We start from the raw sequence: 24015 nt of genomic DNA on the forward strand, positions 1-24015 counted from the left end.
AGTTTACTGTAGTGATTTAGAGTTTGAGTTTGGAGTCAAACAGATGTACGCTTTATGTAGCTACTTACTAATTATGTCACCTTAGGTAACTTAACTTTCATAAACCTTATCTGTATAATGGAGCATAAGGGAGGATTGTTTGTAATATTGAAGTTATAAAGTTTTTTGAGAAGATTATTTTATACAATGATTAACTATCAGGCTCTATCTAGAATGCAACATTCACTGTTGTTCTATTGTGGGTACAGGACCCATAGCAGATTCGACAGTATCTGGTTTTAGAGATTCTAGTAATTGTTCCGAGTGTCTCCCATCCTGCAGTCCTGTTAAAATGGAAAGCAAAGTGGCAGAGCTTACTGGTAAAACCACCTGTGCTTCGTAACACCCACAGTCAAAACAAGGAAGGATTGAGAAAAGGCAATGGAAGTCATCAGGGAAAATACTTTGTCTTATACTCTTGCTGAGCCGTGGCCAATTCCTTATGCCCCACCCCACCTCCAGCATAGTGAGATGGACTCTGAGCAAAGCCTTCTGCAGGTTGGCAGTGCCTGGCCTCCGTTCCACAGTTCAACTTTTCTTGAACTCCTGAACCCAATGAGTCCACCTTTCTGTGGCCTTAGACCAGAGTACATTGAGAGAATTACTGAAAGAGGCGGCTGGAGTTTGTCCTTGTAAGTTTATGGCTTATGAGAAAAGAAAGAAAACTACCTGTGTCCTATATAATTTCTTAAGGTCAGAGAAGCCTCTGCAGAGCAGAGAGGTACTAAGGATTCTCTGAATAGATTGCCAAAAAGAGAGTCGATGGAACCACATCTTAATTTCCTGCAGATCTTAACAGGCACTGAGGACAACCTAAATGGTGACTGTCACTTTCACAGGAGGTAAGTGTCATAGAGCTACTGGGTTAACGGCAGGGTTAGGCGAGGCTTCTCTCTACCAAGGAAGGCCTTGTGGCCCAGAATATTCTTAGTGATGGAAATAGCTGGCATAAATCAAAACTTAAGGCAATCACACTTACCATTTTTATAGATAGAAGATAGCAGCAGACAGAGCCAGAACAACATCAGAAATGTTTCTCATTCATTTATAACAGTGAACCAGTTACCTCTGCTTCCTCTCTGCCAACTGCCTCTCTCCAACCTCCCAATACCAGAAGAGTGAGATGCAGAAGTGGAAAGGCAAGGAGATACTCTGAACCAAACCTTCTCCTTGTACTTTGTTTTGAAGTATTAGAAACAAAGAGCAAAAGAGAAGTCTAATCACTATTCCCACTTCAGGTCTACGGGATTAGGACTTTAACCTGCTCTTGGAGAGGGGAGAAAATCAGAAGTAAATCATCAAGTGTAAGGATTTGTGTTTAAATTCAACTGAGGCTTAAAAACTAAGTGACCAGAAATCATTGGAATCTGCTAAAAATCTCATTTGGGGTTTTGAAAAGGAGCTATTACAGAACATTTAAGGTAATATTTGATTAAAAAATACATTATTTAGAATTTATTTCGCACTGAATTTATATTGCTCAATAAATCAATTTTATAAGAAATGTTCTAAAAGAAGTTTCCAGTATTGAACAAATGCTAAACAAATTGCCTTGTTTGATACAGTATTATAGGTGCTGTGCATGTCTCTCCGTATTTTTTTTAAGTCAATTGGTAATTCATACCTTTTTAGAAATGTGTCCCAATTTAGGTTATCTAATGTGCCAACATAAATTTATTATTTTTCCTTATATTTCTTATGTTGAAACAGTATTTGTTACAATGGCAATCCACATCCGGGTCCAAAGTCTGTATGAGTTTCCTATTGCTTCTGGAACAAATTAACAATTTAGTGGCTTAAAACAATACCAATTAATTACCTTATAGGTCTAGACGTCAGAATTCCTAAAACCAAGGTGTCAGAAGTACTGCACTCCATCTGGAGGCTCAAAAGAGTACCTGTTTACTTGCCTTTTTAAGCTCCTAGAGGTTACCTACATTCCTTAGAATCCTTCCTCCATCTTCAAGGCCAGCAGCACAGCACCTTCAATATATTTCTTTCTCTCCTCTTCTCCCATCACACACTCTCTCTCACTTTTACTTCTGTTGTCACATCTCATTCTCTTTGACCCTCCTTCCTTTCTTTTAGAAGGACTCTTTTGATTATATAAGGCCAGCCAGATAATCCAGCTTAATGTTCCCATCTCAAGGCCCTTAAATCAATCACATCTGCAAGGTCTCTTATCATTCATAGGTACTGGTGACTGGGATATGGTCAACTTTGGAGGGCCATTATTCTGTACAGAATATGTACAAAACTCAGCTAAATCCTGCCCAGAATCCTGATCTATAGAAACTGAGGTAAGAAATAGTCATTGTTTTAAGCTGCTAAATTTGTGGTAATTTGTTATGTAGAATAGAGAACAAATACATTATAGTATCATAAAAGCCAAAGCACATTTAAAGAATAAACTAATAGCTTTGCAAATTACTTAGCAGACAAAGATGGCTGAAATTGACAAATATTTCTCATTTAATTATGCAAATATCACTGATAAATTTTGCTGATCTGACAGATTATGTGGGTGCAAAGTAGATTCAAGTGGCTGGGGAAGGAGTGGAAGAGGAGTTAATGGTAAATACGAAGTAAACTTGTGGAGAAGTTTCACTCTGAAGAAAGGTCAGGTCTAAGGAGACTTAACAGGAAATGGAGAGAGACAATTTGTTTTAGACTTGTCAATAAGTTCTTTTTTAAACACAAGAGACTTGGAAATGTTTAAAGACTCTTTAAAGATTTAATTGAAGAGTGACTGAGGAAGAGTGAAGTAATCACCACAATAGCTTCATTTTTTTGTCTTAAATATTTTCTAATTAGATCTATTGTCTGTGGTTATTCATTCAAGTATAATAAGCCTCTGAAAATAAAATTCAAAAATATAAAATAAGCTTTTATTTACTTTTCTTCTAGGAAAACGTATTATTTAATTTTGCCTTTTATACCTATAGGAATCAAATTTTATTCAAACATCTGTCATGATAAATTAATTTTCTAATCTTTATTTGTAACTATTTACAATTGATGATATCACAAAAATGATACATTACTCTGTGTCCAGGCTGACCTGAAATATATTTTTAGAAATTCAGATATTTTAATCAATGTACAACACATTTTTTCTCTCAGCTGTTAGTTACTTTGATAAAGAAGTATCTTACATGAAGTAATTACTTACCTTTGAAAACAGAAATGCATAAAGTATAATTTGTAAGGAATTTGTCATATTTTCAATAGCAAGCATTTGGACATTAGTGACATGACAAGGCAATTACCTATATGTTAAGAGTTATTTAAAGTATTACGAGATTAGAATACATTTTTTACACTGAACCTACAGGTCTCAAGTATTTAAATTCCACGTATACTGAGAAATGTATTTTGAGCCCTCAAGCATATTTTCCCCTCTGGTAATTATTTCTATAAAAAATAATCATTTGCATGACAGGAATTTTGGTGAATGGTAATTTGTAATAATTTTGAAACCTACAGTAGTCATAAGACCAAAATAATTATATTTTGTATTTTCATTATTGTAAGGATCTCTATTAATATAAAAGAGAATTAAAAAGAGGAAGACAATTTCTATAATTTAATCTTATCAAAGAGGTATTGGGGAAATAATTATATTTATAAACGTGTGCTCATATACATGTACATTAGGTAACTTGAGAAAACTTCATGAAATCAATTGTTACTTAAAACAAATTTAAAATAACACTTCAAAAATACGTACAGCTGATGTGTGAGCTTACAAAGTACTGGGATAGAACAGACAATGGCTTTTTCTTTAATGTCTCTTTTTATAAAAATTTTAGTCTTCACACAATGCCACTAGAAATCTGACATGTTCCTTCTGCCTAATTAATTGTTAGGTGTCATGTAACTTGCTTATTAAAATTTTTTAGAATTTTTTTGTATCAGTGGAGTATGAAAATAGTTATGCTTCACTGCACTGTTTAATGTTACATGCCATGAACTATGAAAAGATGATTAAAACATATCCTTGTCCTGATATTTGTTGAAATAGGAAATGCTATAAAATCAGACCCGATAGGGACATGTCACAGTTTGATGTCATTAATATTCGGACAAGTGTAAGCAGGAATGCTCTTGGAACTGAGAGAATATGCTTACTCCACACAGATGGCATAGTTTACTTCAGCATGTGGGGCTTCCAAAGACATGTTCCTAAGCTGTGTTTTTGTGTTTGTTTTAAAATAAAATGAATGCTGAAGGGTACCTCAAGGTCTGTGAGACCTAAAATCAGAATAACCTATATATGATTACTAATACTTTTGTAACACACACATACAGACACACACATCAATTGATTGAACTAGTTTCTGCAGAGATAACCTACCTAATAACAGGCTCTACTGTGAGGGTTAATTCTAATTTACTATGACCCCTAGAAATATTTTAAATTCAAGCAATTACAATCCATGAATGACAGCAGAGCTGCCACTAGAAATACAGGATATGAAAAAGAAATTTTAGAACTGTTTACAGCAAAACTGTAACTATTAGTAATAAAATAAGGCATAGAATTATTACAGATACTCAATTCATTAACTGATTTAGTACACTATCTTTTGTTGTCAACATACATACCAGGTGCTCTGTTTTGTTTAGTTAATATATTTATTTTTAGTGTTTGAAGTAAAAAAAATTTTTCTTATATTTAACTAACTGCTTACAGCTTGATGGGTAAGGTGGGCTGTCAGGCTGTCTGGGAATGAGTCACGGTTCTTACTGGCGGGTGACCTTAAATTAGATACTCAAACTCCCACTGTCTCAGTTTTTCAAGTGTTAAATTGGAGATAATGATAGTATTTAATTCACAGGGTTGTTGTGAGTATTGAGCACTTTAGTGTATGTGAAATACTTAGAACTGAGCCTGGCGAATTGTTCATGGGTGAACACATTACAAACACCTTGCTAAACAGAGCCATAGCCAAGGCATTTGCTGAAAGTATTTGGAGAAAGAAGGTATTTTCTTCTGGCATTTCTAAGCTAGAGCTCTTGGTCACAAGCTGAAGAAGGCTTGTTTCAAATAAAGCTACTTTAAAGGAAAGCAGGGCTGAATGTTGGGGAGATTAAAAGGGAAAGTCTTCTGATGCCAACCTTCATTTGGATCTGTCAAAGGTTAGAGTGAATCTGTTCAGTTGGGTAACCTTTATAGTTATGTAAGCAAATCAATTCCCCTTGGGTTCTAGCCAATTAGAGTAAGATAGCTAAAATTTTCAACTAAAAAATTCCTAATATAATAGTTATATGTAGGCTTTTTCTTTCCTTTTTAGTTGTGTTAAAATACACATAAATTTTTTTTTATCATCTTAACCCTTTTAAGTGTACAGTGAAATGTATTCATGTTTTTGTGCAACTATCACCACCACCCATCACTGTAATTCTCTCCACTTTGTAAAACTGTAGCTCTACACCCATTAACATTCTCTTCTAGTGAAAAAGAAATTACAGAAAAACATTAAAATCTCAGTTAAGGATGTTAATTACATGGACACATCAATGTAATATACTTTTTCTCCTTTATAAAAGTCTGTTATAATTTAAATGATAAAACAAATTCAGTACAATATTTATACCTGATAGCTTCTTACTTGATTTAGTAAAGTATCTGAGGTGAATTTTCTTATAACAACCACAGAAGACATTAGCAGGGAACACACTGAAATACCAATTTTATTAACTCCTAAAAACCTAATCAGAACAAAAATCTCATAAACTAATCATTTACAACTAAAATACATTTTTTCAAAACATATAAAACAGGGCTACCAACAACAATGCTCATAAAATTATGTTCATGCTTTCTTGAGCCTTTAAAATTTTTTCCAGAGCATCATATTTTGCTCAAATATAAATTCTTTGCTTTCCATATATCATATCTGAAGGTGAATGAGTTCTAAAACTTCAGTCTAATTGAAGTTTTATTGTGACATTGACATTAAATACATGCATGAGATATGCAGCTGTAAATATAAAATTTTATGCTTACCAAATCAAGTAAAATAAAAAGGAAAGTTTCTAAAGAGTGATCTATATCATGTGATTGTACACTATTATAAAATTAAATACTAGGTCAAAATTTCCCTGATAACAAGTGATCATGCAAGTTGAATTTTAAAAAAAGAACTAAAAAATATAAAACTATTTTTAAGTTTTTTGGCATATTTATCTTGGATATTTAATTAATTCTTTTTGATTTGGGGATTTTGTCTCTATTTCACAACTTGACAGGCAGCACTAAGGGAGTGAAACATAGAGTCTCAAGCTGGAAGGGTGGAGCTTGGGAGATACTTCCCTGGCACAGTACCTGCTGGGGGCAGTTTAGTTGGTGGCTCTAGACAAAGAAAGTTCTTGTTTGAATCTATAGAAAGACTAAACTCAGTGAATAGCTCCTCATACTCCTGATGGAAAGCAGAATTCTAACAACATTTTCTCTGAAGACATGGATTATGTCTGGCCCACTTCTTTTGCCTTACATTGTGGGGAGGATGTATTGCTCCGCCTGACTGATGTTCGGCTTGGCAAAGTGATTTGAATAGTCCTCTACAACACAACCAGGTGTAATCTGAGCAGAAGTCTAAAAGATGCTTGCACAGCAGTGTTTGTTCTTGAAACTTGGGTGATCTGCCATGAGAATAGCAGACCCCAGAGCTGCTTCCCCTTAAACCTGGGCTATAAAGTGGAACAGGTGTGAACTCAATCTGCAGCTCTGAAGAAAGAAAAATCAGGCTGCAGACTGAAGCATATACATCTAACCACTAAATTGGCTGAACTACAGTCACCTACCCTGCAGAACTTGCATGGGATAATGTTTGTTGTTCTAAGTCACAGATTTGAGGGGGCTTTCTAAACAACAGTATTGTGGCAATAACTGACTCACACAGATATTGGAACTTAGAGCCCAAAATTAAAATATGTAGCACTGGCTCTGGATTGACAACAGATAGAAAGGAAATGCGCAGGAATAATGATTTATATCATTTATAGAAGATAACAGCAGATTGTAAACTGAGGTAGGGTTTCTCTGGTACAATCTTGAGGCAGAAATTTTTCCCCAGAAAACAAGTTTTTAATTCTTCATGTCTTCAACTGTTTGGGCGAGATTCATTTACATAATGAAGTGAATGTGAATACTTCAAGGCAATGGATTGTAAATATTAATCACATTTATAAAAGATCTCTGTGGCAAAATCTAGACTAGTGTTTGACCAAATGATTAGATCAAACACTATAGCCTAGCCAGATCGACACACAAAATTTTACCATCACTGTAGCTATAACTAAAGAAAGAAATAGCTGTATCTTGAGAAGGACTGTAGTTGTGATTTTCTAGACATGGTTTGACTGGGATGAAAAGTGTTTTAACTTTCAAACTTAATTTTATGCATAAATTGAACAAAGGAGTATAGCCATGTGACAGTATCAGTTATTTGCAGAAATAAAATAGTTCAATAAAATTCATTGCCCATTTTATATAAAATAATTTCAATTCAGTTCATTAAAATATTTTTTAGCTTTATGACACTGGCTTGCCATTTTTCTTCTTCCAGTGTCCTTTTCAGCTTTTGGTATCATGAATTCATTGACAAGTAAGTGAGCTGATAGTATTATCACTATTCCTGTTTTTTGGAAGAATTTTTGAATTTCGAAATTTTTTGTAAATTTTTATTAGAATTCTCTGTTGAAGCCATAAATGCCTATAGTTTCATTGTGGAAAAGGTTTTATTGAAGCCTTCAAATTTCTTGAATAATTAAATAAATATACAGATTCTTTATTTAATTTTGTTTCAATACTTTAAGTTATATTTTTCAAACAATTTTTCTATGAAATTTTAATGTTCCATTTTTGATGGTATGCTTTTCATAATATTAATTTATTGCCATTTTATTGTCTACAGGATTATAATGCCCTCTTTTTTCCTGACAATTATTACTGAATCTTCATTTCTAAAATTTGTATTAATATTACCAAAGAGTTAAATTTCAATAGTCTTTAGGGAGAACCAATTTTGTCTTCAATGATTATATCTATTTTATGTTTGTTTTTTATTTCATTAATTTTTCTTGTTATCTTTATTATTCTTTCTTCTACTTTCCGTGCGGTGCTACCTTTTTCTAGTTTTTAGACATATACCCTTAGGTTTTTGATATTGTGCCTTTCTTCTATTATAATATATTCATGGCTATAAATTTCTCTCCTAAATGGCTTAATTTGTTTAATACAGTTTTGGTTTGTAGTATTTTCCTTACCACCCAGTCCAAGCTATATTCTAATTTTCAGGGTGTTTTCTTCACAGGCACATGAGAATTTATATTAAATATTATTTGTATTACATATAACGTATGCATTCTACATTTGTTTGTAAACATATCAGGATTTTTGTAGATGTCTTTTAGTTATGAATTTCTAGCTTTATTTCTTCTCACTGTCCCTTTTTGCCTTATCTAAAACCTGTATTACTGAAAGCATAAATATTGAGAATTTTCATATATTCTTGGTGAATAATCTTATCATTATGCCATGTCCCTGTTTATCACTAGTAATGCTCTTTGGCTAAAGCCTTTCTGATCAGTTATTAACACAGCTATACTAGTTGTTTTGTTGTAGTTATTACGTTATTTTTTGTCTAAATGATTTATCAGTTATCTGTTACTGCGCAACAACTTATTCCAAAACTTAGTGGCTTAAAACAACAATAGTAATTTATTATTTCTTGCAATTTCTCTAAGGGAGCAGCTTAGCTGGATATTTCTGACTTGAGTGTCACTCAAAAGGTTGCAAGAGGTTAGCTGAGACAACAGTTATATGCAGGTTTGACTATGGCTGGAGAATATTTTTCAAAAGTGATTCTTTAACATGGTTGGAATGCTGTGCTGGCTCTCGTTGGAGGCCTCTGTTTCTGCTCAAGTTTGCCTTTCTACAGGTTGCTTAAGTGTACTCATGACATGAAGGCTGCCTTTCTGTAAAGAAAGCCATGTACAAACCTCAACGTATTTTATAATCTAGACTCTGACACACTGACATTGAGTCAGAATTCTACAGAGAACACAGATCAGCTCTATTCAGTATGGTATTGCACTGCACAATTCTGTGAATACTAGGAAGTGAGAACCACTGGGGGCTATTTCAGAGGTTGTCTACCACATGTGGTCTATTTGTTCCTTCATTCTACTTTCAAACTTTCTATGTCTGTACATTTTATAGCTATTTCTTATAAATACCATATAGTTTTTACTCCATCTGGCAATTATTTTTCTTTAAATTTTAGCATAAGTCAGTGAAATAGCATTGAACATAATTTTGGATTTACATTAGTGTAATTCTACCAACTTAGTAGAGATGACTTATTTGTCTTATCTTTTTAATATTTATTTTCCTCTCTCTTTTGGAATAATATATATGTTATTATTCCATATTACTCCCATATTAGCTTGGCAGTTTAGTGTTGTGTATATGTGTTCAATTTTTTTTTAATGCTAGTATAAAGAATGCACCATGCTTCCTTGGCTAAGTAAATTATAATCTTACTTTGTTCTTTTATTGTTCCCCTAAAAAACACAATTTTAATAGATTTTTTTAAACTCCATTTACTAGAGTTTTTAAATTACATGCAATTATTTTGGTGATTTTAATTCTAACATATGTGTTTCTTATTTCATCCAGTTAACATTCCCTTAGATTAGATTGTATATTTACCTCTTATAACTCTTCATTTCTTTCTGCTTCTCTGTGCTACCATCTGGAGAATATTCTTTTTCTTAAGTTACATCATTCAATATTTCTTTTTTCTGTGCCTGTTGGTGCAAATTCTCTAAACTTCTCTTTCCCTAAAACTGACTTTTTTCACTTACATTATCATAAAATATTTTGTGCTGAGTTTATATTTAAAAGTTGGCAGTGTAATTTCTTTAGATTTTGAATGCATCATCCCTTTATATTATAACTTTAATTTTTTTTTCTATTACTATTATTTGTGTGGCAGCTGGAAGTCTAATTATTGTCCCTATAAAAGTAATTAGTTTTAATTCCTGATTATTCATGAGATTTTCTCCATGTTTTTACTTTTCAACAGTTTCATTCTGATGTGCCTTGTTAAGACATTTCTGTTACTTTATGGTGGGTCTTCTTTTGAAGTCTGGGCCTGAAGAGTCCATTTCGCCCCTGTAGATTTGTTTCTATTGCCTCTTTTAACTCCTGATTTGGACCATGGTGCATTTGCCTAGTTCTATTTGATTGAGTGTCTAAAACTGTATACAAGAAAGTATAGAAATAAGAAGAGGAATAGGATAGTATAATTTTTCTTAAGAAAGGATTTACATTTGTTCCCTGGGATCTTTATTTGAATTCCAGAAAAAAGGTAAACTTAATTTCCCCTCAAGGGCTGTCTACTTCCTGCAACAGTTGATCTCTAAGTGTAAACCCTCAGGGTCCAAATGTAAATTAAGAGAAATTAAATTAGTTCTACTTTCTTTGACACATTCTACCTGAATTTGTGTGTGTGTGTGTGTGTGTGTGTGTGTGTGTGTGTGTGTGTGTGTATATGATTTTGGGTCTGAGTCTCTCAAAAGCACTTTTCACATTATTATCCTAACAGACATTTCTTTGAGAACTGACAGACCCATTTAGGGAAAAAGATGTTCCAAAATACTTGGCTACACTCTCTGCTCCTCCTTGTTCAACAGACAGCCTCACCTTCTATGAATGCCAGCTGCATCCTTGAGATACAATGGTAAAGGTCAGAGTGAATGGATTTGGTCATATCAGGCGCCTCATCACTAGGGCTGCTTTTAACTCCAGCGAAGTGGACATTGTTGCCATCAGTGGTTCCTTTATTGACATCAACTACATGGTCTACATGTTCCAGTATAATTCCACCCATGGCAGGTTCCCTGGCACAGTCAAGGCTGAGAACAGGAAGCTTGTCATCAATGGAAAGTCTATCACCATCTTCCAGGACCAAGATCTTGCCAACATCAAATGGGTGATGCTGGTGCTGAGGTAGCTGTGGAATCCACTGGTGTCTTCACTACCATGGAGAAGGCCAAGGCTCACTTGAAGGTTGAAGCCAAGAGGGTCATCATCTCTGCTCCATCTGCTTGATGCCCCTGTGTTCACAATGGGCGTGGACCATGAGAGGTATGAAAACTTTCTCAAGTTTGTCAGCAATGCCTCTGGCACCACCAACTGCTTGGCCCATCTAGCCAAAGTCATCCATGACCACTTTGGCATCATGGAGGGGATCATGCCCACAGTCCATGCCATCACTGCCACTCAGAACACTGTGGATGGCTCCTCTGGGGAACTGTGGTGTGATGGCTGAGAGGCTGCCTAGAACATCATCCTTGTTTCTACTGTCACTGCCAAGGCTGTGGACAAAGTCATCCTCTAGCTGAATGGGAACCTCACCAGCAATGGCCTTCTGTGTCCCCATCCCCAGTGTGTCAGTCATGGATCTGACACGCAGACTGGACAAAGTTGCCAAATATAATGACATCAAGAAGGTGGTGAAACAGGCATCAGAGGGCCCCCTCAAGGGCATCCCGGGTTACACTGAGGCCCAGGTCTGTGACTTCAATAGTGACACTCACTTTTCCACCTTCTATTTTGGGGCTGGCATTGCCCTGAATGACCACTTTGTCAAGCTCATTTCCTGGTACAACAATGAATTTCACTACAGCAACGGTGTGGTGTACCTCATGGTCCACATGGCCTCCAAAGAGTAAGAGCCCCTGGTCCACCAGCCCCAGCAAGAGCATGAGAGGAACAGAGAGACCCTCAGCTGCCAGGGATTCCTTGCCCCATCTCAATGCCTGAACACACTGAGAATCTCCTGACTTCCACACAGTTTCCAGCCCAGACCCCCTGAAGAAAAGAAGGGGCTTAGGGAACCTTACCTTGCCATGTAACATCAGTAAAGTTCACTGAACCCAGAAAAAAAAAAAAGTGGCTAAACTATCATTTTTCAATCTCCAGAATCTCTGTCTTACATTTTTCCCATTGTTTCATTGGGTCTTTGATATTACGTACATGTAAATATATATATATATATATATTTTTCCAGCTTTTCTCTGCCATAGTGGGTGGTTGCCAGAATTACCTAACCCAATATTATTTTACCTTACTCTACTGAAGAAATAATTAGCTGTCTCATATAGGTTGTTTGATATTATCAATATGTTTTCTTTTAAATAAATGTGCTTACTTCTTCCTATTTAATATATACGTTAAATATTGTCAAATTAAGTGATTTTGCTGAATTTAAAACAAATTAGAAATATAAACTGGAAAATTTTAGATTCAGAGTGTCACAGAAATACATTATGATTTAATTTAATTACTTATTTGAATAACTTTAAAAGGAGACTACAAATATCTGAGTATTTTTCACCAATTTATATGACTGTATTAAAATGCGATGAAATATTTTATACAATTATAATATAAAATCATTAAGGTCAGAAATATTTTTATAATATTATGATCTTGCTATCACCTACCATAAAATTCATTTTCCAAATTCAGTTATCAATCAATAAAAATAATTTAAATAATATCTTAGTGGTAGATTAAAAAACTATTACACGTTACTTAACATTAACTATTCTGTCACAGATTTTGGCTGTAAATCTAACTATTAAGAAATCTTAGCACATGTATAGTATAAAAATATCATGTACCGAAATTCATCACATATTGAAGTATATTTAGCCATCAATACCATTTCACAGAACATCGTCTAATATTTTTCCTATTTTTCCCTACTATCTGTAAACTATGGATATGATAAACAAGCAAACACTTGTTAACTAATTGTGTTGGAAACACCACACATCAACTTAATTTAATTACTAATTAAGTCCAATCCAAATGGAAAGATTATGAAAGAAAGAGGAAAATAATGATCTTTTGGTCAAAACATGTTTTCTTCTTTAAGGTGTCTGTTAAAAGACAAAAATCAGTGCAAGCCGTTAGTGAATAAAATTCTCATGATGAATTATGATATGTAAAACTAAGCATCTTAGGTATAACATTGAAGCTTCTGCTGTATAAGTTAACTTTTTTCTTTTCTAAAAAAATACACTTTGTAAAACGATGTTTTAAGTTACTTGAGTATCATTCAGTGTCACAGTGAGTATGGTCAGTATAACACAGGATTTCTACTACAAATATCCCCGTAAAGCATTCCGGCCAGAAATTGGTAGAAGTAAGTATTTCGGATAGAATATTGGTATAGCGAATCTGCCACATATTATAGATTATAAACGTTTTTATCGTTCTACCTCTATTTGCTCACTTGTGATTGAGTTATTATGGAAACACAGATTTCCTAAATGTATAAAATAAGAATGAATTTATAGATCAAGTCTAGGAGTTTGATGATTACTATGTATGTAATCTTTACTTCAAAGAAGGGAACCAAATTTGTACATGCACTTAGTATAATGATATCTTGAAGCAAAGAGCTATTTTCATACCACATTACATAATAGACTAGGTGTGAAATTAGTTTTATGGTGAATGTATACCCTGAAGGTTGTTAGCTTTTTATTATGTACAGCTTTTTGTACACTGGATGCATTAGCATTTCTTTTTATAGATAACAAAATTGATATGTTTAAATGAATGACTAACTCTTAAAGTGCACTCACCATTTCCTATGAACCCAAATACTAATTCCACTTTTATTTTGCAATTATAACTCAAAAAGACATTTGCTTCCAGGTCAGCCACGCATGTACTTTGTATAATTTAAAGATGAAGTGAAAATAGGAAAGTCTACATTTTCCAAGAGAAGTACTGTGAGAAAACAAATACACATACACAAAACTATATAGTCATAAACACTTTGTATCTTGAATCTAGTTCAGTTTTTGAAGAATCTAAAGATGTGGATAAAATTGTGTGTGATCAACTCTAAGTTGAAATGATAAAAAATAAACTACGAACATCTGTATGAACTAATTTGGCAGCAAGCAACTGAGGGCCGTGTATGTTTCCTTTTCTCCAAATTGAGCTGTTAGGTTACTGCATGACAATGGTAACCAAAAAAGAAACATAGGATGAAAAATATACTTCTCTAATTCATGGATCTTTTGGGAGCTATAGAATTTAATTTTGTTTGTTTGCTTGTTTTTATTCAAAGATGACAATAGGAACTATGTAAAATGTAAGATTTTTTACTTTTCTTACCATTTCATACCTGTTAAAAGAATTAATAAAATTGTGTTTAAAAGTATAAATATAACCAATCTCAATATTTCCTATGTGTGGGTTTTGTAAACATTTAGCACCTAGGGATAAGAATTAGATATTTTTAATTCTATAGTGCCCTTATACTGGAAGATGCTATTATATTCCTAAATTTTATCTTTAAAGTAGTTAATTTATTTCAAAGCAAATGAAACCCTAATTGGAAAGAAAGGAATCGGTAAAGAGATTAGGTGTGTACCATCATGAATATATATGCTATTGAAATAATGCCATTAAATTAGATCTAGCTTTCATTTCTCCTGAATGTCATTCAGGTAAAATTTGCTGTAAAGAAGTGACACATATGGTCAGGATTTTTTTTCCTAAAGCAGTTTTTCCAATATAATGCATAATCTTTACTATCTTTTCAATTATCTTACAGGGAGATTTAAAAATTTAGGGCACTCAAAATACATTTTACTTTACCCCAGATAACCAGAGAATTATTCCAATCCACTCCCAGATATCTGTTTTCATTCATTAAAAAATCACTTATCACATTAGTTATCATCAACCAAAAAATGCACAAAGGAGGAATAACTAAGGCTTCCTGAATTCTTAATTTGTGTCAGTCACTGGGATAAACACTTTAGGTAAATTGTCTAATTTTTGTCATCAAAAATTAGAAACAGGTACCATAAGTGTTTTTATTTCATACATAAGGCAACTGAGGCTTAGTGAAGTTAAGTAACTTGCCAAAAATCACATGACCAGTATGTGGTAGAAAAAGATATGAAAGCTTTTACAGACTGTATTATGCTGATAGCAGTATAAACTCAAAGTAGAAAGTCCAATGAAAAAAGAGTAGTAAAGAAATAAATATGAAAGTTACTAAAAGGGCAAAGTAAGATTCATTGTACTTCTTTGAATGAGATTTTATCCCTTCTCGAAATAATTCACTTTTTAAATGTTGTGCAATTAAAGGATAAGAATAATAAGTGTAATATTCAAAAATATGCAAAAGCATATTTAAGAAGGTCAGTTAAATATGCTTATTACCAACATTTGTTTATACAGTTTGAGAACAATGTCAGTAATAACTCTTCACAGCAGAAATTTAATTGATTATTTGCATCTCTCTGAAATGCATTTTTATATCTGCAATATTCACAAAAGTAATATGTCAGAATTATCTTGAAATCCTTTAAAATATAATAGCATGAATAATTTATCCCTACTTAAAAATTGTGGTAGGGTAATACTAATCAATACAGAACACAATCAGTATTTACACTGTTGTGTTAGGATAATAGTGATAAATACAGAAAACAGATCACAGTCCTTTCTTAACTTCCAAGTACACCTGTCAACAATAAACTACAGAAATGAATGACCATGTTAAATTTACGTACACTCTTGGCCCTCAAATCATTTTTCTAAATCTTCAATTGTGTAAGTTAATTTAATCTGATTTCAAGCCACAGAAACTGCTTTGTCCAACTGAGCCAAAAGAGATTCACTGGAAATATATGGGATGTATCTAAAGAAAACAACAGACTTTAATAGAGGACCACTCATCTAAATAGCAAGAGCTTAGCAAATTCCAACTTTGAGAGCCTCTGATAGAACTGGAGCTCCTCAGTGGGAGAGATAGGGTAGAGTAATGTAATACTCACTGAAGTTTCATAAGTACTGTCTACCATAAGGAAGAGGGGTTTCGCCAAATGAAAATCAGGGTAATATCAAGAAAGGAAAAGTTAGTAAATGGAATGCCCACACATAAGTTAGCCAATACATCTATTCATCTAACTGTAATTTTTTTTTCAAACTAGTTAAAGCTAACACAGCTAGTCTATTATCAAGCATTTCTCATTCATTGTATATTTGGCAACAAGAAAATCATCTTTAAAATTAAGCTACGAGGAATGTGAAAATCACGTCTTCTCAGTTAAATAATTATATCCATATATTTATTTCAAATAAATTTAATGCTTACTGAGATTTCCAATAATATCTAATCATAAATATGATGTTAAATACATTAAACTTCAGAGCCATAAACCTTGAGATCTACCTTTTTTTTGTGTGAATTTGATACCTTATTTCACCATCATATCTACGAGCACACATTGAGTACAGGTCTGTTTTTTGTTTCTTGCTTATGTTTCTTGTTCTCTAACACATCCTTAATTTTTCTCCTTGTTATAATATATTTTAATAATTAAAATTATATATAATATATGTCAGTTAAGTACTCGATCAACTCACTGATAAAAAAGAATGTGATCAATTTGGATGTTATGTTTAATGGATGTGTTATAAATTAGATATAATGGCCAAAGCTAGTTTCTAAGTTTCACATAGACTATATCCTTATGAATGTCAAAAGTGTATCAATATAAAAATCAATTACTCTTTTGCTGAAATATATTAAAAATTGCAAAACACAGAGGTTACAATTACTGCAAATTATACTTCACTTCTAGAGAACAGTAGTTTACAAATTTTAATGATTTCAAAAATTTATTTAGAGGTTATTGTGTGAGAAAAAACTAAACTTGACATTGCCATTCCCAGCTGAAGTCTTAGCAGTAATATATAATGTTCAGGGTGCAGTACATTTCAGGACTATACAAATGATACATATTCATTTGAAAGTTATCATCTCTGGGGTAAAATATTTTTAATAATGTGAAGTTCAGTGTTTATTTTACTTATTTAATCTTAAATAACTTAAGGTGACAATTTCCATATTGTTAGCTGATTTTAGCTTCCATTTTAATAAAAGAAACAGTGTGAACAAAATGTAAATTTTGATGCTGAAACAGAAGAAATAAAACAACTATAAACTTTCATTTATTAAGTTGAGAATATTTATCTGAAATTAATATAATAATTCTGCTTCATTTACCTGGCATCATTGGTGAATAAGCTATTTCACAAACATGAATTATCCAAATGACTGAAATTCTCCCAGTTACTAACTGAAAATTTCATTATAAGTGTTCTGTTAGAAATCCTTCAATAACTTATGACACACTTTTCTGACTCATTTTATAGTAGAGTGAATATAATTTAGCCTTTTCTTGTTGATTCAATCAATCATTTTAAATGCTATTCATTTATTCATTTACTGAATGCCCACTAATTCAAAATCTGCAAAGGACTGGGACTCAAAGGATGGATCTCAAACATTAACTGCCTACTGAAAGCCACTGGGATCATAGGTAGCTAAAATAGTTTTACCTTCCCTTATAACAGGCCCCCTTACAAGGAGGGGTTGGATTTTTTCCTTTTGATTCCTTCAAGGATCTGCATAGTTGCTCCTCAATTTTAGCATAAACAAAAACATTAGCTTTTAAAATTCATGTTGCAATGCCATCTCCCTGAGAACTGAAATCCTATCTTGATCCCATACCTAGGACTCTTTTGCAATTTCCATGGTCACCTAGATTATGGAAACATTGTTTTATAAATGTTGTCATGAAATTAAAATATTAAGAATTAGTATGCTGTGTAAATTTATTTTTCCTTCCCTTAAATTTCACATTAACTTTTATTTCAGGAATTCCATGTTTCTAAGGGATCTTCTCTCACATTTCTTAAGTGAGTCATTACTCTTTATGTTCTGCCAAATCATGAGTAATCTTCATCTTATATATTGTCTAGGACAGGGTAATTAGGCACTTGGCGTTCATCACAAATCTTTTTTTTTTATGAGCCTTTCTACAATGGAAAGACCTAAAAGCTCAACAGTCCCAAGACTCCCTTACAGCTAGTGCTATGGATAAAGCTCAGGTTCAAAAAACTGCACACACCAGAGTAAGCTGTGAAGTCACTGCTTTGGTCATGTGTGTGTGTGTGTGTGTGCGCGCGCGCGCGTGCGTGTGTGTTTTCCTGAAGCTGACATTCAGTGCCTGGCTTCTGATTTTTCCATTTGAGGGACAAGTAGGTACAGCAGCTCTGACATCTTGGTTCTAGGCAGTTACAATGGTGGCATTTTCCTGACTAGCCTCCTGAGTACAACTAAGGTGTTATGTGATATCTGTATTCCATTGGCAGCCCCTGATTCTTCATTGAGTGAATTCTGCTACATATTGGTAGTAACTTATGAATGCTCAGCTCAGGCGCAGTTGCACTAGCTCCTGCAATGGTTGGTAAAAATTAATTTACTCTCTGCTTAAAATCAATCTAGGTTTCTATTTCCTGTACTGAACCCTGACTAACATTCATAAAATTTCAGATCTCTTAAAGCAATATGATAAAAATGGATAAAGTAAGAATACATAAGCTTTATGGCAACTAGTTTCCAAGACTAGTAGTTTTTATTTATTTTTGAATTTATGTATTTTTAAAATTCTATTATTTTTGGTTCATTCATATGCTGCAGATGGATAAAATAACCTGAATTGCACCTTTAACTCAAAAATAGCAGTTACTAAAAGTAAAAGCAAACACTGGGAAAATATTCTCCTGGGAAAGGGGTAGCTTGCTGGTACTGGTAGGCAGAAGGAGTAAAGAAATGAAATTTTGAAGTGTAGGACAGAAAATTTCAGAATAACTTTCAATTCACCAGTTCATGTAAAATTCTTAAAGGCTCAGACCCCACTCTGCCTGTGAAATTGGAAACTCTATTTTAGTATAAGGGGAAAAGAAAATTCATGAACATGGAGCCAATGACCACTACAGACTGGAAAATAACATAGGGAAATAAGAAAAAACAAGGTAATAAGACCCTGATTAAAGACTGTATTTGAAGTGTACATAGACTTGACACATGCTTACGAATCTACATCAGTTTTGTTATCTCTCTTGTTTAAAAAAAAAAAAAAAAAACTATTTTATTCTCAATTGAACTTGACCAGAACTGACATAACATCAATTTCCTGGGTTCTTTAGTAACTAGGAGCAGAGATTAAACTCCTGATCCCAAGAGAAGATTGAATTCACTAAAAGAATCAACTGCAACTATAATAGACTCATCAAAATCTGTGGCAAATGTCCATGAAAATAATCGTTTCAAGTTTAAAGAATAAAGACATGCTTGCAATGGATCAGAGATAATGACCTTACTGGGAGCTGAAGGACACTGGTGTTTGTTGGGAAATGTAATGGCTGGGGAGCCCTGAGTTCCTCCCAAGAACTGTCCATCTTGAACTTTCAAGACTGTCACTAAAGTCATAGGGATACAGGGGATTTGTTTTATTTTGTTTTACTTTTAGTTTTGTTTGTTTGTTTTTTGATCTAGTTTAAGTTTCCTTTTAGTAGTATAAGAAATGTATTAAGTAACCTAAGACCTTATGTTCCTTTTTATTATATCTTTATTCAAATAACAATAAAACACACAGGTTAATGTGATACGTCATAGAAAATGTAAATATGCACAGAGATGGCTCAATTTACATCTGTTTTAATGCTGTATGTATTTTCATAACTTAATGAGTGTGGAGATACGTATACACCTTATGGAAACATCACCATTAAGGCCATAAACATATCCATCACTTTCTAAAGTTTCCTCCTGCTCCTTTTATTATTATTATACTATCATTATCATTATTATTGTTATTATGTGTGAAACAATATTTAATGTAAGATCTACCCTCTTAGCAAATGTTAAGTATGTGGTACTCAACGGGTTTAATATACAGGTCTTCAGTTCATAAATTTGTATTGCAATATTCTTGTTGGAGAATTTATTCCTCCTCACACCAATTTATTTTCCATAATACTTTCAATTAAATAGTGTAAATGAGAAAATGTTCCATACAATTTCTTCTTGGAGAATAATGTCTCATATGAGACTCTGAACACTATACTCCACGGCTTGCACTGATTCATTGCTTTTGCTTATAATTCTTGTAAGTATCATTCAATTGGAGAAGAGGCTTGGTTTGAATTCAGGAAGATTACATTGAAAATGTAAGCCTAGAAATAAAAGTGCAGAGTTTAATTAAACTCATGGATTAGGGATGAGGACGAGGTTATTAAACAAATGTGAATGTGTTACTGAATGTCTCTTTGAATTTGACTCAATCAGCGAGCTTGTTTTCTAAGATGTTTTACTGTAATTGGCAATAGAGATTTGGAAGAAGCAATGTTAGAGAGATAAATGAGAAATAGTCCAAAGATTCAGAAGCCAATAGCCAATAATGCAGTTCAGAATGAAAGAAAAAAACAATGTACCTGTTGAAAATTAAATTAAAAAGAGTTCTATTTTGCCTGTGCAGGGAAAAGAACATTTTCACTTTGCTCAAATCAATGTATTAGTATGCAAAGAAGCTGGGGGTAAAGTCTCATCTCAGTGTCTTGGGATTTGTACACAGATGAGGTGTAGATAGTTGAAATACTGCCAGAAATTAAAGCAATATGAAAGGATCCACATATAAAACAGATATCCAGGAGTGGATTATTACTGACTTATGCAGAAGGCAAGAGAAAACGGAAGACACAGGGAAGTTACAAACAAGGCGAATATGCTATCTTATTGTTTCTGAATATTTCTGTATGTTACTACACAATTTTGATATCTACTTTTCTATGAAGATACATCTACAAAAAGCTTTTGTAAACATTTGAAAATCCATTCAAAGCTAAATTATAAAGTAATATTTACAATTAAATTCTAAATAGTTTGTGAAAGCTCTACCTACAAATAATAAGCATTTGTAAAACTACTACACTCTTCAATTATCTAACATTTTCTTATTGATATGATAAACCATATAAATTGTATTTCAGCATAGATCATCAGGATAACTAACAACTAGCTTTTGAGAACTGTGCAGATTATTTTATGTATGTGTCCTAGAGCTGCAAATATTTAGATTCCCTTATAATTTACATAGTGATGCCTACCCTCAAGCTAGCTTAGATCATGAGTAAAATATAACTGAAATCTAATGACATATATACAAAGATATGAGGGTTGACTCTGGGGACAACTAGAGTCTTATATCAGACTATGTACAGGTCCCAAGGCCATGGATAGCTTTGATCATTATCAGCTGCAATGAAAGGTGGCCTGCAGGGAGTTAGTTCAAGGTTAGTATAAAATTTGCTGGCCTTGATGTCATGGGAATTCTAAACATGGTTAAATTACTATTTTATTTAAAAAATCAATGTCATTCCATTTATTTCTGTAAAATTTTCCAAATGGAATTAGATTTTCTAAGGAATCTTATATTTATAAATTTTTTAAAAAGTGGATTTTCTTACACTTATCTTTATTGACTGGATTGGTATCTTACCATATCATTGGATGAGAAACAAAAAAATGCCTTTAGTTATTAAAACATGTATGAGAAATATTTACTGATTCAGACTTATGAAGAATTAAACTATCATTTAAACCAAGTTTTTGTTTGTATATATCTCTGACAATTAAAAGGAAGGAAAATGCTATTAACTCATATCTGGATAGTTAAATTAAATATATGTATATATGTATGTGTGTGTGTGTATGTGTGTATAAAAAAGATATATTGTAGGCTAGGTCATATTCTGTAAATAAGTAATACTGTATAGTAAGTATGTGACATAGCAGACAAAAGTTCATTCTTTGTAATCATCTAATTTAAGTGGTGTGTGTGTGTGTCCCCTATTACCATGCATTAATTACGTGACTCTTCCATGCTAAACACAGTCTCTTCTGTTGAGGGGCTTATAGTTTAAAGGCAGTAGATAAATAAATAGGCAATTTTACGGGAATGAGATAAAAGTTATAATGAGTGGAGTTGTAGGAAAAAAATAAAAAGTTTATGGGCAGGAAAATTCGACTGGAGCAATAGCAGCTATGTTAATCACTAAAGAATGAGTAGCCAGGTGAAAGTTGCAAGAGAAGGGGTGCTGAGAAGAAAAAGGTTTTAGAAAACTTTTACTAAAAATAACATTTTTAATAAAGACAAACTAATAGCTGCTTTGTTTAAAGTTAAAAGCCTACTATTATACCAGTAAGCAACTAATTATCTACAGATTAATTTTACCTTTACATTTATTGATGACTTATAGACATCTTCTTTTTTGATTTCTACCGTTAACATGCCAGAATATTTAAGTTCCTTGCTTTGTTTAGCAAAGCATTTTCAAGGTTTGCATTGGCATCAGCACAATAGCAAGAATCAAATCATTCTGAGTCATAATTTTTTTTTCTGTTTATTTCATCCTGCTGGGTCAAATAATAACTAAGTCTAAGCTTCATTATTTTTGTTAATGTCATTTTTCATATCTATGATTCATTTGATTCGAGTTAGATATGTCATTGCAGTTGCGTGCTTTATATTTTATCCTCTGTTGCAAGCGCTTGATTTTTTTATTTTTTTGCTTGTTTGCTTCACACACTTACATTTGCACATAACTAGGGGACTTCATGATATTCCATTCAAATCAGCACACTTTGGGGAGGAGAAAAGGGCACCATTAGTAATTCGGCTTCAGTGACAAGTATAATCTTGGACTGTCTGGGGCAAACCTACATCATGGTAATTCCCAACTTTAAGCAATACTCTACTTGGAATATTTGACCTCACTTTAAATAACCTCTGACTAGCTATTACTTAATTAAATGATTTCATATTCCTATTAATCAAAGGAGATTTTATTTTTAATTCTATAAAAGGTGCCCTTAAGTCAGAAAGAGATTTTTATAGTTAATCATTATGGTCTATTGATACGAAGGTGGTAAAACTAAATCTTCTGGGGTTTATTTGGCCTTTAGAGAATATGTTTCGCACATAAACTGGTATTTGAATCTCAGATTCACAACTGTTTAGCAGTATGCTCTGGAGAAAATGCTTAAACCATATAATGGTAAATTCCTCATTTGTAAAAGGAATATATTATAGCCTGCCCTGTTAAATTTCTGTGAGAATTGAATGAAGTATCATGAAATATAAAACAATTTGCATGGTGGCTTACTCATTATACATGTGAAGTATATGTTACGTTATTTCCTTCCAATCATAAATATTAAACTGACATAGATTTTACGTCTATTGTATTCATAAATTACATAAAATCATTTTCCTTTATGTTTTTACATTATTTTCATGTAGGTTTAAAAATTAAATTTGCACAAAATAACATTATCTATTTTTTTAAAGATATCTAAAGTTATTCTTCACTTATTCTGGCTTCCATTTTTTATCTTGGTCTCCAAGGTCAAATGGTTTCTTATTTCACTTATCAATTTGTTGGGATAGCTTTTGCAAATGTATTTTTACCCATTGTAAATTTTCCCCATAAGTAAATAGCTTGAGAGTATGTAGATTATTTTGTAGAAATGAAATAATAGAATCCCCATTTTAACTAAAGAAAATATGAAATTAAAAATGAGATTTTGCTTTTAAGAGGGAATCAGATTTCTTTTCAGGAAACTTATAGGGAGAAAGATCAGACGATGCTTCATTCCCAAAAACAGTTTTTTAAAAAAACCTGGATTATACAGCTAATGAAGTTTTGGACTTGACCACAAACAATCTTAACTACAACCATATTCAGTTCTTTATCAAAAGTGAAAAAAAAATTTGATTGTAATTCTCCTTTTTTACATTTAATGTAAAGAGATAATGACTTGTCTGTTATCAAATTCTGTTAATTTGTTCTTATGTATGCCTTTCTGAAATGCACTTTTTATTTCCAAAAAATAAAGTTTTGTCTGGCATGTCTTGGATGAACATGAAAAGTTATACAATATGGCTACTATAGAAAAGAAGGATAATTTATACACTGTAGTTATTTAGATGTAAGTTACATTAAAAAGA

The 24015-nt window shown here is 32.8% G+C and overlaps 1 pseudogene; it reads left to right on the plus strand.

The window, feature by feature from the left end:
• Positions 1-650: 650 nt before the first annotated feature.
• On the plus strand, positions 651-14995 carry LOC141579797 (glyceraldehyde-3-phosphate dehydrogenase pseudogene; annotated as a pseudogene).
• The last annotated feature ends 9020 nt before the right edge of the window (positions 14996-24015 follow it).

Source organism: Camelus bactrianus, chromosome 2 (assembly GCF_048773025.1).
Source record: "Camelus bactrianus isolate YW-2024 breed Bactrian camel chromosome 2, ASM4877302v1, whole genome shotgun sequence".
Classification (NCBI taxonomy): domain Eukaryota; kingdom Metazoa; phylum Chordata; class Mammalia; order Artiodactyla; family Camelidae; genus Camelus; species Camelus bactrianus.